Source organism: Sciurus vulgaris (genome assembly GCF_902686455.1).
Source record: "Sciurus vulgaris genome assembly, chromosome: 8".
NCBI lineage: Eukaryota > Metazoa > Chordata > Mammalia > Rodentia > Sciuridae > Sciurus > Sciurus vulgaris.
The window spans coordinates 120,329,649-120,344,068 of record NC_136468.1 but is presented as its reverse complement, the minus strand read 5'-3'; the positions used below and the strand labels follow the sequence as shown (position 1 = coordinate 120,344,068).

The following is a 14,420-nucleotide window of genomic DNA, read 5'->3' as shown; positions in this document are numbered from 1 at the left end:
AAACCAAGAAGGAGGTAAAAATTTATTTACTTGAGGTGTATAAGCACTGGGAAAATCCAGGAGGCACTTTTCATCCTCTCTAACTTATCATCCTCACTACTTTTCCATGGTTTCCTGAGTTAAAGACACCATGCACTTTATAAGATCCAGACCCTGAATATGTAAGTTAAGAATTAGGATTGATGTTGGAATATAGGCTGAGAAAGGAAGAAAGTGAGAATTTGATTTGGGTAAAGGACAGTAAGAAGAGTCTTGCTAATTTGCTCCCACTGGCCTCAAAATTGCCATCCTCCTCCTTCAGTCTCCTGAGTAGGTGGGATTACAGGCATTTACCACCATGCTCAGCAAAAAATATTTTCAAATGTTCTCACCACAAAAAATGATAAATACTTGAGTCAAGGACATGTTAATCAAAATGATTTGATCGTTCCACACTGTATATATGGGGAAGATGCATTTGTAACATTAGGCATCACCTGCTGTCAACATAGATTAATGTATAGTTAGGGGTTTGTTGGCTGAGTTATCATATTTATATATTCCCTAAAGGAGCAAGTGGAGCCTGCCTCACATATACCACACTTCTCACTCACCTCAACAGCCTTAAACTTTAACACATACCACCCTATGTGTTCACATTTGACAAACTACGGTCCAGACTCCAGTTTATGTACTTCTCATGAACTAAGTGACAATGATTTGTACATTTTCACGTGGTTAAAAGAAATCAGAAGAATTCTTTGTAAGTAACAAATACTGCATGAAATTCAAATTTAAATATCCCTAAGTAAATTTTTATTGGAACACAAACCTCTCCAACATTGACTCAAAGGTAAATATTCAAGACAAAGAAATTCTGTGAATGAAATAACTCAGAAGAAACTGGAAGTCAATAATGTTTAAGAGTGAAATACAGAACAATGCAGTGAAGGAAAAGAAAAAAATTGGAGAGGAAATCATTGTCTAGATATGTAAATGTCAATAACTGAATTATCTAAAAGGCTTATAAACTAGACACCTACTTAAAGGGAATGATTCCATGTTTTGGTAATGTGGTAGGAGTTGTCTCCTAAGAAAGGCCATACATGGAGGAACAATAATCAGGTAAAGGATCACAATCAGAAGCCGAAGTACAAGGGAGCTGACGAGAGAGAAGACTCATCAAAGAATGGGAAAGTCCATAACTGGTAAGTGTAGGAAACAGGTGGCAAATTCATGATCAATGCACAGAAATTTCAGAGGGAAATTCTGTTAATTTGGAAAAAAATTTGCTGAATCCTGATGCTCATAAAAATTCACAAAGCTAATTGTATATCAAAATGAGCAATGGAAATATATTTATTCCAGTTCCCTAAAAAGTTACTGCAGGGAAAGAAAGAAGTAAGAACTTAATAATGCCACTACAAAACACAAAAGTTCTTAGTCTTAGTGGAACTGATTTACTGGGTAAGGTACTTTTTTAAAATGTAGGAAAGGTTATCAAAAATGGAAGTTATAGAGGTTCATTGGATTAGACAGGCAGGAATGAAAGGAAGGTGGGATGAGAATAGGAGACAGTATAATGCTTCTGACACAATTTGCCTGATTTCATTTAGAAATACACCGCCAATGAAACTCCACATCATGTTCAACCACAAGAATAGGACCACAATTGTAATGGTTGTAATCCATAGATGTAAAATATGTCAAAATGCATCCTACTACCATGTGTATTTAACATCAACAATAACAACAGAAAACTATGAAAGGGAATTAACGATCAGATCGAGAGAAGCTCTGAAGTGGATGGAGAGAAGTCAGGAGAGAATAAACAGACATTGGAAGATCACTTCAGCAATGAGAGGTAAAGCAGAAGAAACATGGTGAAGGGTTGGACCTGACAAGAAACAGAAGGTGAAAGAGAACACATTTCAAGGAATTTAAGCAAGCAATGGTGAGAGATCTGAGAGAACTGCCAAAAGTCAAAGGTAACCACAGATCTGACTGGTGCTAGAAGGAGAAAAACTGAAGAAAAGAAAAGGTGAAAGAGAACAGAAGGTGAAAGAGAACACATTTCAAGGAATTTAAGCAAGCAATGGTGAGAGATCTGAGAGAACTGCCAAAAGTTAAAGGTAACCACAGATCTGACTGGTGCTAGGAGAAAAACTGAAGAAAATATGTCTGCCCAGGTGACATATTTAACCCTAACTCAAAATGTTGATTTTAAATAAAACAATGCTTTGGACTGGAGTTTTCAAGAAAAATCTGAGCACTGACTGGGAATGATGAACAAGTGATATCCTATTGAAATCCTGGTCTTTAAAGAAGGAGAACCCTTTGTGGCATGTAGAATACAGGAGCAAATGACATATGAATAGATGTAAAGTAGGATCTCCTCACCTCTTAGACAGAAACCCTCTTTACCTGAGTGAAAACAGTAACATATGGAAGAACTTAAGGAGAGATGTTTGGAGCCATGGAATTGATAACACACAAGTTTCTTTATAATATAAATGCCCAAATTCCAAGGGGCCACGGAAGACCTCCATTAAGAGTGTCCCATTATTCAATTCAATCAACAAAATCTCTATAGTGTCTTTGACATAAGGGCAGATTGGGAGTGCTGAATTATAAGTTACTGTGGTCATTTAAGAGAAAAATGAGGAGCCCTAGCCCATGCACCAGCAGCAGAGCTGAGTGGAGCTACAGCAGAGGCAGCCAGGTCCTGTGCAATGCAGTGGCCCGCCTCTGCTGCAGGCCTATCGAAGGAGCTCTGCCCAGCTGACCTAGGGTGGCCAGAGCACATTGGGCAGAGGAAAGTGCCTGCAGGCGGCTGGTGGAGGCATGGATTAGGCTGCTGCTAATGCAGACACGGCATGGGGCCCTGAGATGGAGCCAGCATGGAGCTAGATGTCCAGTCTTCAGGGGCCCATGGCCTGGGTTTGTCTCCCACTCCCTTTTCTCCTTTGTGGCTCTGGCGACATGTGTGGCAGGCAGAGTGACTGAGGAATCTGTAATTGGGAAGGGAAATAAGTCCACCCAAGATTACCTGATGCTGCTGATGAACGGCAAGAAGCTCTTGAGCTGCCTGCCCAAGTCCTGTGGGATCTTCAACTACTTATAGGAGCTGCTGGACCAGGAAATTAGAAGAGTACAGAAAGACTTGTACAATGACACATTAAATGGAAATACAGAGAAAAGGAGAGCAGAATTACCTGATACTATGGAACCCTATGTTCAATTACAAGAAAAAAATTATGTGCCTGTTAAAGAATATCCAGATTTTAATTTTGTTGGGAGAATCACTGGACCCAGAGGACTTACAGCTAAACAACTTGAAGCGGAAACTGGATGTAAAATAATGGTCAGAAGCAAAGTTTCAATGAGAAATAAAAAAGAGGAGGAGCAAAATAAATGCACGTCAAAAGGGAGCATCTAAAAGAAGACTTACATGCCCTAAGCACTGTGAAGATGCTCAGAACACAGCCGAAATAAAAACTGAATGGAGCACTTCAAGTTACCTGCAGCAGAAGTACAAGACAACATCAAGAAGATGCACTTGATGGAGCTCCAGATCCTGAATGGCACCAACATTAAATCACCAGTCCTTGCCTTGTTTCTTGTGGCAAGAGCCAAGACTGCTCCAAAGAGCCCTGGGCACATGCCTGTCCTACCAACAGCTGCCCTGAGTACTCTTACCCAGCTGGCCCTATCATAATGCAGATCAGACAAATACAGACCTCTGTCATGACAAATACAGAACTCCTCACTCAACTGCTGCAAAAGTCCTTTCAGGGCCTGAGGTTGGGTTGATCTACATGCCATAGGAATAACCTTACATGGTGGCACCAGCTACATCAATTCTTGACTACCCTATTGAACCCAGAGGTGTATTAGGTGCAGTGGCTACTGAAGTTCCAAAGCACGATGTAACCATAGACCAAAACGCCACTGGAAACTAACCTATGAATTTCTACCATCTGAACTCTTCACTCAGCGAAGACCTGACCATGCCTGCTGACTGACCAGTTAACTGGTAATTGCCTTTACTTGCCTGTGGTCAGTGCAGCGAGCTGAGGCACTTGTCCATTTGTCTTACCATCTAACCAAACAAAAGCCAATGACATTGCTGTCCTCCAACTCAGCTTTTATTTCCCCCATTTGGGTGAAAGTGGTTCAAATACCAGCACAGAGTAGAAGTAAGTCAGTAAGGTCCAATTCATCCCATGGCACTGTTTTACCCCAAGCAAACAGTGAGAAGGCCTCCTTAAGAAGGGAAACAGATGGCTCTCAAATACTCAGTGACAGAGAGTTACTGTGAGAGACTTCTGGGAAACTCTTTATTCTCCTAGTGAAGTCTCACCCTCTCTGAATCAACTGTGTGTCATGTGTGTACCCACTGCAGTCAGGTAAGTCATTAGAGAAATGATTCAAAAAGTATTCTCAATTTGATATGTTGTTCAGTCACTACAGTGCCCTCAAGGGTAGTAGTCGCAGTCTTTTTTATATTGCCTGCCAAGTTTGAAGTATTAAGAGTGTGCTATGAGAAAAAACTTAATAAGGAGATTTGAAAAGTAATGCAAAGAACAAACTGCAGCACTATTTTTAAAAGGTGGATATCTAAGTTAATATGATATAACATTTGTTTTACACCTCCTTAATAAATTGAGAACAAGGTACATGCATTATCTGTCACTTTACTAGGCGAACAGTTCAAGTATTGTTTCAACCTCCCCTTATAGAAAAAAATCATTGGGGTATAAAATTCATGCTTGTGTATTTGCTGTATGCAATAACTTAATTATTGATAAAACTGTAGTACATTGAAACCCATCAACATATAGTAGATACCTTTACTATACAATGGTGCTAGTGCAGATAAAATATATAAATTTTTAGAAATGTATGATTTTATACTTTCAAGTGTTATAAAATGAGAAAAATAACAAAATACCTTTATTTCATTAAAAAAAGTGCCTTTTTGTCATTCTTTATTATTTCTTAAGTATTGAAATAAGTTTAAATAAATGGATACGAATAGGAAAAGAACTCAAACTATCCCTATTTGCCAATGACAATGACAAAAATTCCACCAGAAAACTTCTAGAACTTACAAATGAATTCAGTAATGTAGCAGTATATAAAATCAAGGTTCATAAACCTAATGCATTTTTATTCATAAGTGAAGAATACTCTGAAAGAGAATTTAGGAAAATTACCCCATTCACAATAGCCTCAAAAAACTATGTGGGAATCAATCTAACAAAAGAGGTGAAAGACCTCTAAAATGAGAACCACAGAACACTAAAGAAAGAAATTAAAGAAAACCATAGAAGATGGAAAGATCTCCCATGTTCTTGGATAGACAGAATTAATATTATCAAAATGGCCATACTACCTAAAGTGCTATACAGATTCAGAGCAATTCCAATTAAAATCCCAATGACATGACGTACCTCACAGAAATAGAGCAAGCAATCATGAAATACATCTGGAAGAATAAGAGACCCAGAATAGCTAAAGCAATCCTTAGCAGGAAGAGCGAAGCAGGGGGTATCGCAATACAAGAACTCCAACTCTACTACATAACAATAGTAACAAAAATGGCATGGTATTAGCACCAAGATAGACTGGTGGATCAATGGTACAGAATAGAGGACACAGAGGCAAACCCAAATAAATACAGTTTTCTCATACTAGACAAAGGTGCCAAAAACATACAATGAAGAAAAGATAGCCTCTTCAACAAATGGTGGTGGAAAACTGGAAATCCATATGTAGCAGAATGAAACTAAACACCTATCTCTCACCTTGAATAAAACTCAACTCAAAATGGATCAAGGACCTTGGAATCAGACCAGAGACCCTGCATCTTATAGAAGAAAAAGTAGGTCCAAATCTTCATCATGTCCGCTTAGGATCAGACTTCCTTAACAGGACTCCCGAAGCACAAGAAATAAATGCAGGAATCAATAACTGGGATAGATTCCAATTAAAAAGCTTTCTCTCAGCAAAGGAAACTATCAGTAATGTGAAGAGAGAGCCTACAGAGTGGGAGAAAATTTTTGCCACTTATACTTCAGATAGAGCACTAATTTCCAGAATCTATAAAGAACTCAAAAAACTCTACACCAAGAATACAAATAACCCAATCAACAAATGGGGTAAGGAAATTAACAGACACTTCACAGAAGAAGATGTACAAGCAATCAACAGATATATGAAAAAAATGTTCAACATCTCTAGTAATAAGAGAAATGCAAATCAAAACTACCCTAAGGTTTCATCTCACCCCAATTAGAATGGTGATTATTGAGAATACAAGCAACAGTTGGTGTTGGTGAAAATGTGGGAGAAAGGGCATACTCATACATTCCTTGTGGGGTTGTAAATTGGTGCAGCCACTGTGAAAAGCAGTATGGACATTTCTTAGAAAATTTGAAATGGAAACACCATTTGACCCAGCTATCCCACTCCTTGGCCTATACATAAACATTTAAGATCAGTATACTACAGTGAAGCAGTCACATCAATGTTTACAGCAGCTCAATTCACAATAACAAGATTGTGGGAACCAACCTAGATGCCATTCAATAGATGAATGGATAAAGAAACTGTGGTTTATATACACAATGGAATATTATTCAATTATAAAGAAGAATAAAATTATGGCATTTGCAGGTAAATGGATGGAGATGGAGAATATCATGGTAAGTGTAATAAGCCAATCCCAAAAAACCAAAGTGTGAATGATTTCTCTGATAAGTGGATGATGATTCATAACTGGGGTGGGGGGAGGCAAGAATGGAAGAAGGATGGATGTGTAGAGGAAAATGAGGGGTTGGGAGGGGCCAGGGGGAAGGAAAGATAATAGAATGAAATGAACACCATTACCATATGTACATGTATGATTAAACATAAAGTGTGACTCTACTTTGTGTAGAACCAGAGAAATGAAAGTTGCTTCTCATTTTTGTACAATGAATCAAAACAAAAAATGACTATTATTTCTTCTCACTCCAATCAGAATGACAATTATCAAGAATACACGCAACAATAAATGTTGGTGAAGATGTGGGGAAAAAAAGTACACTCATACATTGTTGTTGGGAATGCACACTGGTGCAACCATTATGGAAAGCAGTAGGGAGATTACTCAGAAAACTTGGAATGGAACCACCATTTCATCCAGTTATCCCACACTTTGATTTATACCCAAAGGACTCAAAATCAACACACTACAGTAACACAGCCACATCAGTGTTTATAGCAACTCAATTCACAATAGCTAAACTATGGAACCAACCTAGATATCCTTCAACAGATGAGTGGATAAAAATATGTGATGTATATATATATGTATATATATATATACACACATCATATATATATACATCATATGATATATATATGAGATATATATATATGTATATAGATGTAAATATAGATATGTGTGTGTGGGTGATATATATATGTGATATATATGTATATATATGATGGAATATTACTCAGCTTTAAATGAAAATGAATTTTTGACATTTGCTGGTAAATGGAGGAGTTAGAGAATATCATGCTAAATGAAATAAGTCAAATTCATAAAACCAAAGGCTGAATATTTTCTCTGATATGGGGATGGGAATTCACAATAAGGGGGGTGTGGGGAAGAATAGAGTTACATTGTATTAGGTAGAGGGAGTGAAGGGATATGGGGGAGGGAATGAGAGTGGAGTGAAACAAACATTATTATCTCATGTATATATATGACTGGAGGACCAATGTGATCCTACAATATCTATAATCAGAAAAATGAGAGATTACACTCCATTTATATATGATCTATCAAAATTATAAATGCATTCTACTGTCATGTACAACTAATTAAATGAAAAAGATTAAAAATTTCTTTTTTAAAAAAATCATCTCAGGTTTAATGATGAGTACTGCAAAACAAACAAATGATTATGTCACCATAAGGTTAAAAAGCAATTCTCAGTATACCTCACACTGAGAATTCAGGAAGACAACATTCGGTAGCTGTCCCTAGGAGAGAAACTGCCACAGGCCAGGTAGAGTAGAAGGTGAGAGAGCTGCTGAAGAAGGAGCAGCAGCAATGTCTGTCATGGTAGGCAGATCACAGAGGGGAGCAGAATGAAGTGGAAAACTGGCGAGCACAGTTATTTATAGAAGGTGACAGAGCTTTACACTAAATTGATAGACTGTAGGGAAGCAGAGAGCCTGGATATGTATCAGATAAACAGGCAACTTCTCCAGGGTCATATATGAGAGACAGTGAGCCAAAAGAGTTGCTCAAAGGTGTCAAAAATGATACTATTGTAAGAAAATGTCCCCAAGGTCTCTGAAGAGGAACAAAGAGCAAGACCTAGAAATAGCAAGACTGAAAATAATTTTTTGACTATACCAGAAAAATCATGTGGGCTCAGCAAGGGTATACAGTGAATACCCAGTCACTTTTCTGCTGCCCATCAGTTCATCCCACTGCCTGTGTGGGCACTGCCACAATCAATTCCTGGGTAGCTCAGAGTCTGTGAGGGTGAACAGATCTGCATCCTTTGGCTTCTCAGAAACTGCCAGTAGGAATACTGCAGATTTCAAGCAACTAGAGCAGCCTGTTCTTGCTTTTTAACCTGAGGGCAAATGTAAAGGATTATTTAGGAGTAAGGACTTCCCCCATGAAAAAAGTCTACCTGACTTAATTTCTCATTACTTGGGTAAGTAACTTGTGGCTACTGGAACCCATGTGTGATTTTCAGTCCTTCATTGAGCAGAATATGATATTCTTTCATGGGTTTCCCCATTCCCATGAGATGTCAGTAGTAATAGAGACATAGTGGAGTTAGAGGATATTTCTGTTTCCTTTTTTAAAAATTGCCCCCTGATAATTTGTGCTTAAGTTAGTGTCATGAAAGTTAATTTCCTAAGACTCTAACCCAAGGCACTGTGAAGGGAAATGCAGGCTATGTGGCAGCTTTGTTCAAACCCTGGAGAAGATATTTTTAATGGAGTGATATCACAAGGCTCACAGGAAGCCATGACCATTATAGCTGAGCCTGCACAGGTGTACTGTGAGTCCCTCTGGGTCATACTTGAATTGAGCACTTCCTTTCCACAATGTGGGAACTCTCCTGCGGGCATCTATGAGAAGCTCCCTCCTTATTTGCAGGTCTCCATGGGTAGAGGATGTTTTTCCTTCTGGAATTCCACACATGGGCTGACTCCAGGCATGTGAGGACATCTCTTCTCTAAGGTACTACTGTCCCAGGTTCATAAAACCTCCCCCTTCTCTGGATATAAAATTCTCAGGCAAAAGAAGAGAAGGTTCCCCATCAACTGTTAGAGGTCGTGTTAAAGAGATGGGGAAAGATTGTCTCTTTCTCAAGTACACCTCCCCAATCTCCCAAAGAAGGTACCTATAGACATAAAACATTCTGAATCCATTCTTACTGCAGTGCACATAGAAAGAAACCCAATCAGAGTCCCCATTTGCAGGAGACCGCTCCACATATGCCTGGAGTTTCATTCTCCTGGTGGCACTACCGATCACATCAGTGTGGACCCCGGAGATGTCTTTCCCAGGAGGCTGCTGTCCAAGGCACCACACCATCTGCCAGAGGTTTTCAGTTGGGGCACAGCTGCACTTATGCCGCTGCTGCAGGTGCACAGAGGTTTTTTCTCCAGGTATTGCTGTTGCCCTCGAGGCTGACTTTGAACCCATAATCCTCCTGCCTCAGCCTCCCAAGGTGCTGGGATTTAAGGGCATGTGAAACTAAGCCTGATAAACATTTTAAATTTTAAATTAATAGTTTATATCATGATGTAGAATGTATTATTATTACCCATGTATCAATTGTTGAATGATTAAATCAGGCTCATGACCAAATCCCTTTCCTCTTTTTTTAAGCAGCATTTTTGAGTTGTAACTCACATATCAATCATTCACCCATTTCAAGTAAATGCTACCATGTGTTTTACTGTGTTCAGTGTTATGCAACCACCACCACAATTAATTTTAGAGCATCTCAGAATGAGGAAACTCCGTGATCATTAGCAGTCTTTCCCAATTGCTCTCTCTCTCTCTCTCTCTTTCAATATATTCAATCACTCTTCCCACCTGGGAAAGAAATTGCTTATTCTCTTTCCATTTCTATGTGAGTCTCTATTCTGATATTTTAAAATCACTTTTATCTGAGGAAAATATTCATGATCTATTCATATTCAATTTGAAATGTATGATAGAGTATTATTTTTTATTTGTTTTATAATTTATTTATTTTGATTCATTGAGAACAAATGAGTACAACTTCTTTCTCTGGTTGTACATGAAGTAAAGGCATACCATTTGTGTAATCATACATGTACATAGGGTAATAATGTTTGTCTCATTCTGTTATTTTTCGTTCCCACCACCCCTCCGACCCCTCTTTTTCCTCTATACCATCCATCCTTCCTCAATTCTTGTCTCCCTTCCACTCAAAATTTTGTATCATCCACTTACCAGAGAGATCTTTTGGCCTTTGAGTTTTTGGGATTGGCTTATCTCACTTACCATGATATTCTCCAACTTCATCTATTTGCCTGCAAATGCCAGAAATTTTTTCTTCTTTATGGCTAAGTAATATTCCATTGTGTGTGGTGTGTGTATATATATATATATATACATGTGTGTGTGTGTGTGTGTGTGTGTATATATATATATATATATATATATATATATATATATATTACAGTTTCTTTATCCATTCAACAATTGAAGGGCATCTAGGTTGGTTCCACAATTTTGCTGTTGTGAATTGAGCAGCTATGAACATTGAGGTGGCTGCATCACTGTAGTACGCTCATTTTAAGTCCTTTGGGTATAGGCCTAAGAGTGGGAGAGCTGGGTCAAATGGTGGTTCCATTCCAAGTTTTCTAAGGAATCTGCACACTGCTTTCCAGAGTGGCTGCACCAATTTGCAACTCCACCAGAAATGTATGAGTGTACTGTTTTCCCCACATCCTGGTCAACACCTATTGTTGCTTGTGTTCTTGATAATCACCATTCTAATTGAGGTGAGATGAAATCTTAGGTACTTTTTATTTGCATTGCTCTTATTACTAGAGATGTTGAACATTTTTTCCATATACCTGTTGATTGCTTGTAGATCTTCTGTGAAGAGTCTGTTCATTTCCTTAGCCCATTTGTTGATTGGGTTATTTGTATTCTTGGTGTAGAGTTTTTGAGTTCTTTATATATTCTGGAGATTAGTGCTCTATCTGAAGTATGAGTGGCAAAGATTTTCCCCCACTCTGTAGGCTCTCTCTTCACATTGCTCATAGTTTCCTTTGCTGAGAAAAAATTTTTTCATTTCAAGGTCCTTGATCCATTTTAAATTGAGTTTTATTCAGGGTGAGAGATAGGTGTTTAGTTTCATTCTGCTACATATGGATTTCCAGTTTTCCGAGCACCATTTGTTGAAGAGGCTATATTTTCTTTATTGTATATTTTTGGCACCTTTGTCTAGTATGAGAAAATTGTATTTATTTGGTTTTACCTCTGTGTTCTTTATTCTGTACCATTGATCTGCTGGTCTATTTTGGTGCTAATACCATGCCATTTTTGTTACAATTTTTATGTAGTATATATGGGGTTCTGGTATTGTGATAACCCCTGCTTCACCCTTCCTGATAAGGATTGCTTTAGCTATTCTGGGTCTCTTGTTCTTCCAGATGTATTTCATGATTGCTTGCTCTATTTCTGTGAGGTACATCATTGGGATTTTAAGTGGAATTGCATTGAATTTGTATGGTACTTTTGGTAGTATGGCCATTTTGGCAATATTAATTCTGCCTGTCCAAGAACATGGGAAATCTTCCCATCTTCTTTGGTTTTCTTTCTTTTTTTAGTATTGTGTAGTTCTCGTTGTAGATGTCTTTCACCTCTTTTGTTAAATTGATTTCCAAGTATTATCTCATCGTTTGCTTTTCTGATCATTTTAATTATGTATATTCTGAACTCCATTTCAGACATTTCTTCTGCCATGCTGTCATTGGATTTTATTGATGTAGCATCTAGGATTGTTTTGGACACTTTCTTCCCTTGTTTTCTCATATTGCTCATGTACCTTCCCCTCTAGGAGTGCAAATCTGTGATATTGCCTTTACCCCCCTATAGACTTATAGTGTCCCTGCAGGTTTCCAATAACTCAACTCTTAGTCTTCAGTAGCCTGACGTCTTGGAGGAACTTGATAATGCAGTCACCCATAAAAGATGCTGCCCTTCTAGGGATGGTGGCCTCCAGGTGGGGTATATTCCCTGTTAGTGGGCAGAGGCACCTCCACATGTTGACCCATGGTCAATTGCATGGGGCACTAGACTGGTGAACTAGGACCTGGTTGGTCTGGGCCTTGGTCTCTGGGCCACACTCCCCAGGGTGGAAGCCAGGAATGGAACTTTAATTGAGGATGTTTCTTCTCTGGAAATATGTAGTGTAAGAAACAGCCATCTGTCTTGGGAAACAGTTGGAAAGTAACCAAGTGAGTTAGTGGGCAGAGTGAAGGAGAAACACATCGCCTACCTCCTGGAAGTATCTTTCTGATAGAGTATTATTAATTGTAGTCACTATACTATGCAGTAGAGAACTAGAAATTTTTCTTCCTGATAGAAACTCATCCCCTTTTACTAACATCACACTTTATCCTGTTCCCTATGCCACCTCACCCTTGTTGTGGAACTATTTTACTGTCTACTGTGAACCCTTCTCTTTATATTAACAATATAATTGAAAATATATGGTGCTCTGTGCCTAGCTTATTTCACCTAGAATAAGCATCTTTTATTTTTTCTATATACTTCATACTTACCTAAGGATTATTTGATTTTTTGTTTAACTCATGTGTCCAGTCAGAGAAAAACACTTATTTAAATTATTTGCTATATTCTCAGTTTGAGTCCATCCTATACCATGAATGTGGCATGATCAACCAGACTTACTTCAAATATATTAAAGCAAAACAACACAAGTGTGACAAAAACCTTCTCCTTCATTGCCTGAAAGTACTTTTAAAAGTGTTTTCTGTCTGTTTTTGCATGGCCTGTGGTTCAGATTTATTCAATTTCATAAGTAAAAATATCATTGTTGTTTTCACATTCCATTTACAGTATAGTGAGTATACACTATCTTTTGCTTGAGAATCCAGCAAAAATTCTCAGAATTCATAGAAGATCTTGTGACCATCTAGGAAAGCAAATCACAAAAGGCAGACTGGAGGAGACACCAGCATATTAAAAATACTCAAATAGCAGAGAGTTTTCTATCTCTCTATCTCTATCCTGAGTCCCAGGCCTGCTCCTAAAGATCCTGTGACCTGAACAGGACACAACACGTAGACTGAAAGATTCCAGAATAAGGCCCACTCTTATGTCTTCAAGTAGAGAAATGGAATTCCTCATGCTCTGAGAAACTTTGGGATGAGCACATTTTCATTATCTTAGGGTTTTTCTTTCCACATTTCTACTTGATCCTGACTTTGGAAATTCTTCTGTGGCCACAGAAGTGGCAGTGAAAATTGTGGGGACTTTTCTTTCTCATTTAATGAGCTGATGCTCCAAGACAGGGTCAATTAATTCCAATACATTTGTTGCTCTGTGTTCTCTTAGTATTTGGTGTGGTCATGGAATCTGTCACAGAAGGTGGACAGAAATGGTAACAAAGGTCCAAGTTTTGTTGCCAGAAGACATGAAGGAAAGACTGAAGACCCACACATAGTGGGAAGGCTGTGGAAAGAGATGAGTTTAGAAAAAACAGCCTGCAACTCAGGATCAATTTTGAGCTACCCTCTCATCAATATAATCCCAGAGAGATAGGAAATAATATGAACAGGAATTAACATGCACATTGCTACCTGTACCTTATCTGACCCCTGAAAGTCTCACAATGAAGAAAGATCCAAATGTTGATGCAAAGGGTATCCAAACTGATACAATGACAAAGCAACATTCCACAGAATGCTGGTATAGCCTGCTAAAGTAAAAATATCAACATAAGATTTTAAATAGTCTTATCACACCATAGCATATAACTCAACATATCCTGTGTAAAATACAAGACCACTAGACATTTAAAGACCAAGGGAAGTCTCAACAGATATTTGAAGGACAATGAACATATACTGTATTGAGCCAATGAGACAGGTGTTATCATAATTGAGAAGAGATTGCAAAGGCTCTACACCAACTTTTGAAAAATGATATTAGAAATAATGTCAAAATACATGAAAATGAGTGGAGAGAGACAATGTTCTAGCAAGGAAACAGAAGGTAGAGTAAACCACAAAGCAGCAGCACCAGAGATGAGAACTCTTAGAAGTACTTAAGAGAAGATGGATCTCTGAAGAATGGAAGAGTAGTGGTCTCCAAGTCACAGCATGTAAACCCTCATATAAAG

At 38.2% G+C, this 14,420-nt stretch overlaps 1 pseudogene across 1 annotated transcript; it reads left to right on the top strand.

The window, feature by feature from the left end:
- Positions 1 to 2,842: 2,842 nt before the first annotated feature.
- On the top strand, positions 2,843 to 3,941 carry LOC306668891 (KH domain-containing RNA-binding protein QKI-like; annotated as a pseudogene). Its single transcript has one exon. The product of its transcript is annotated as a KH domain-containing RNA-binding protein QKI-like (transcript).
- Positions 3,942 to 14,420: the final 10,479 nt, after the last annotated feature.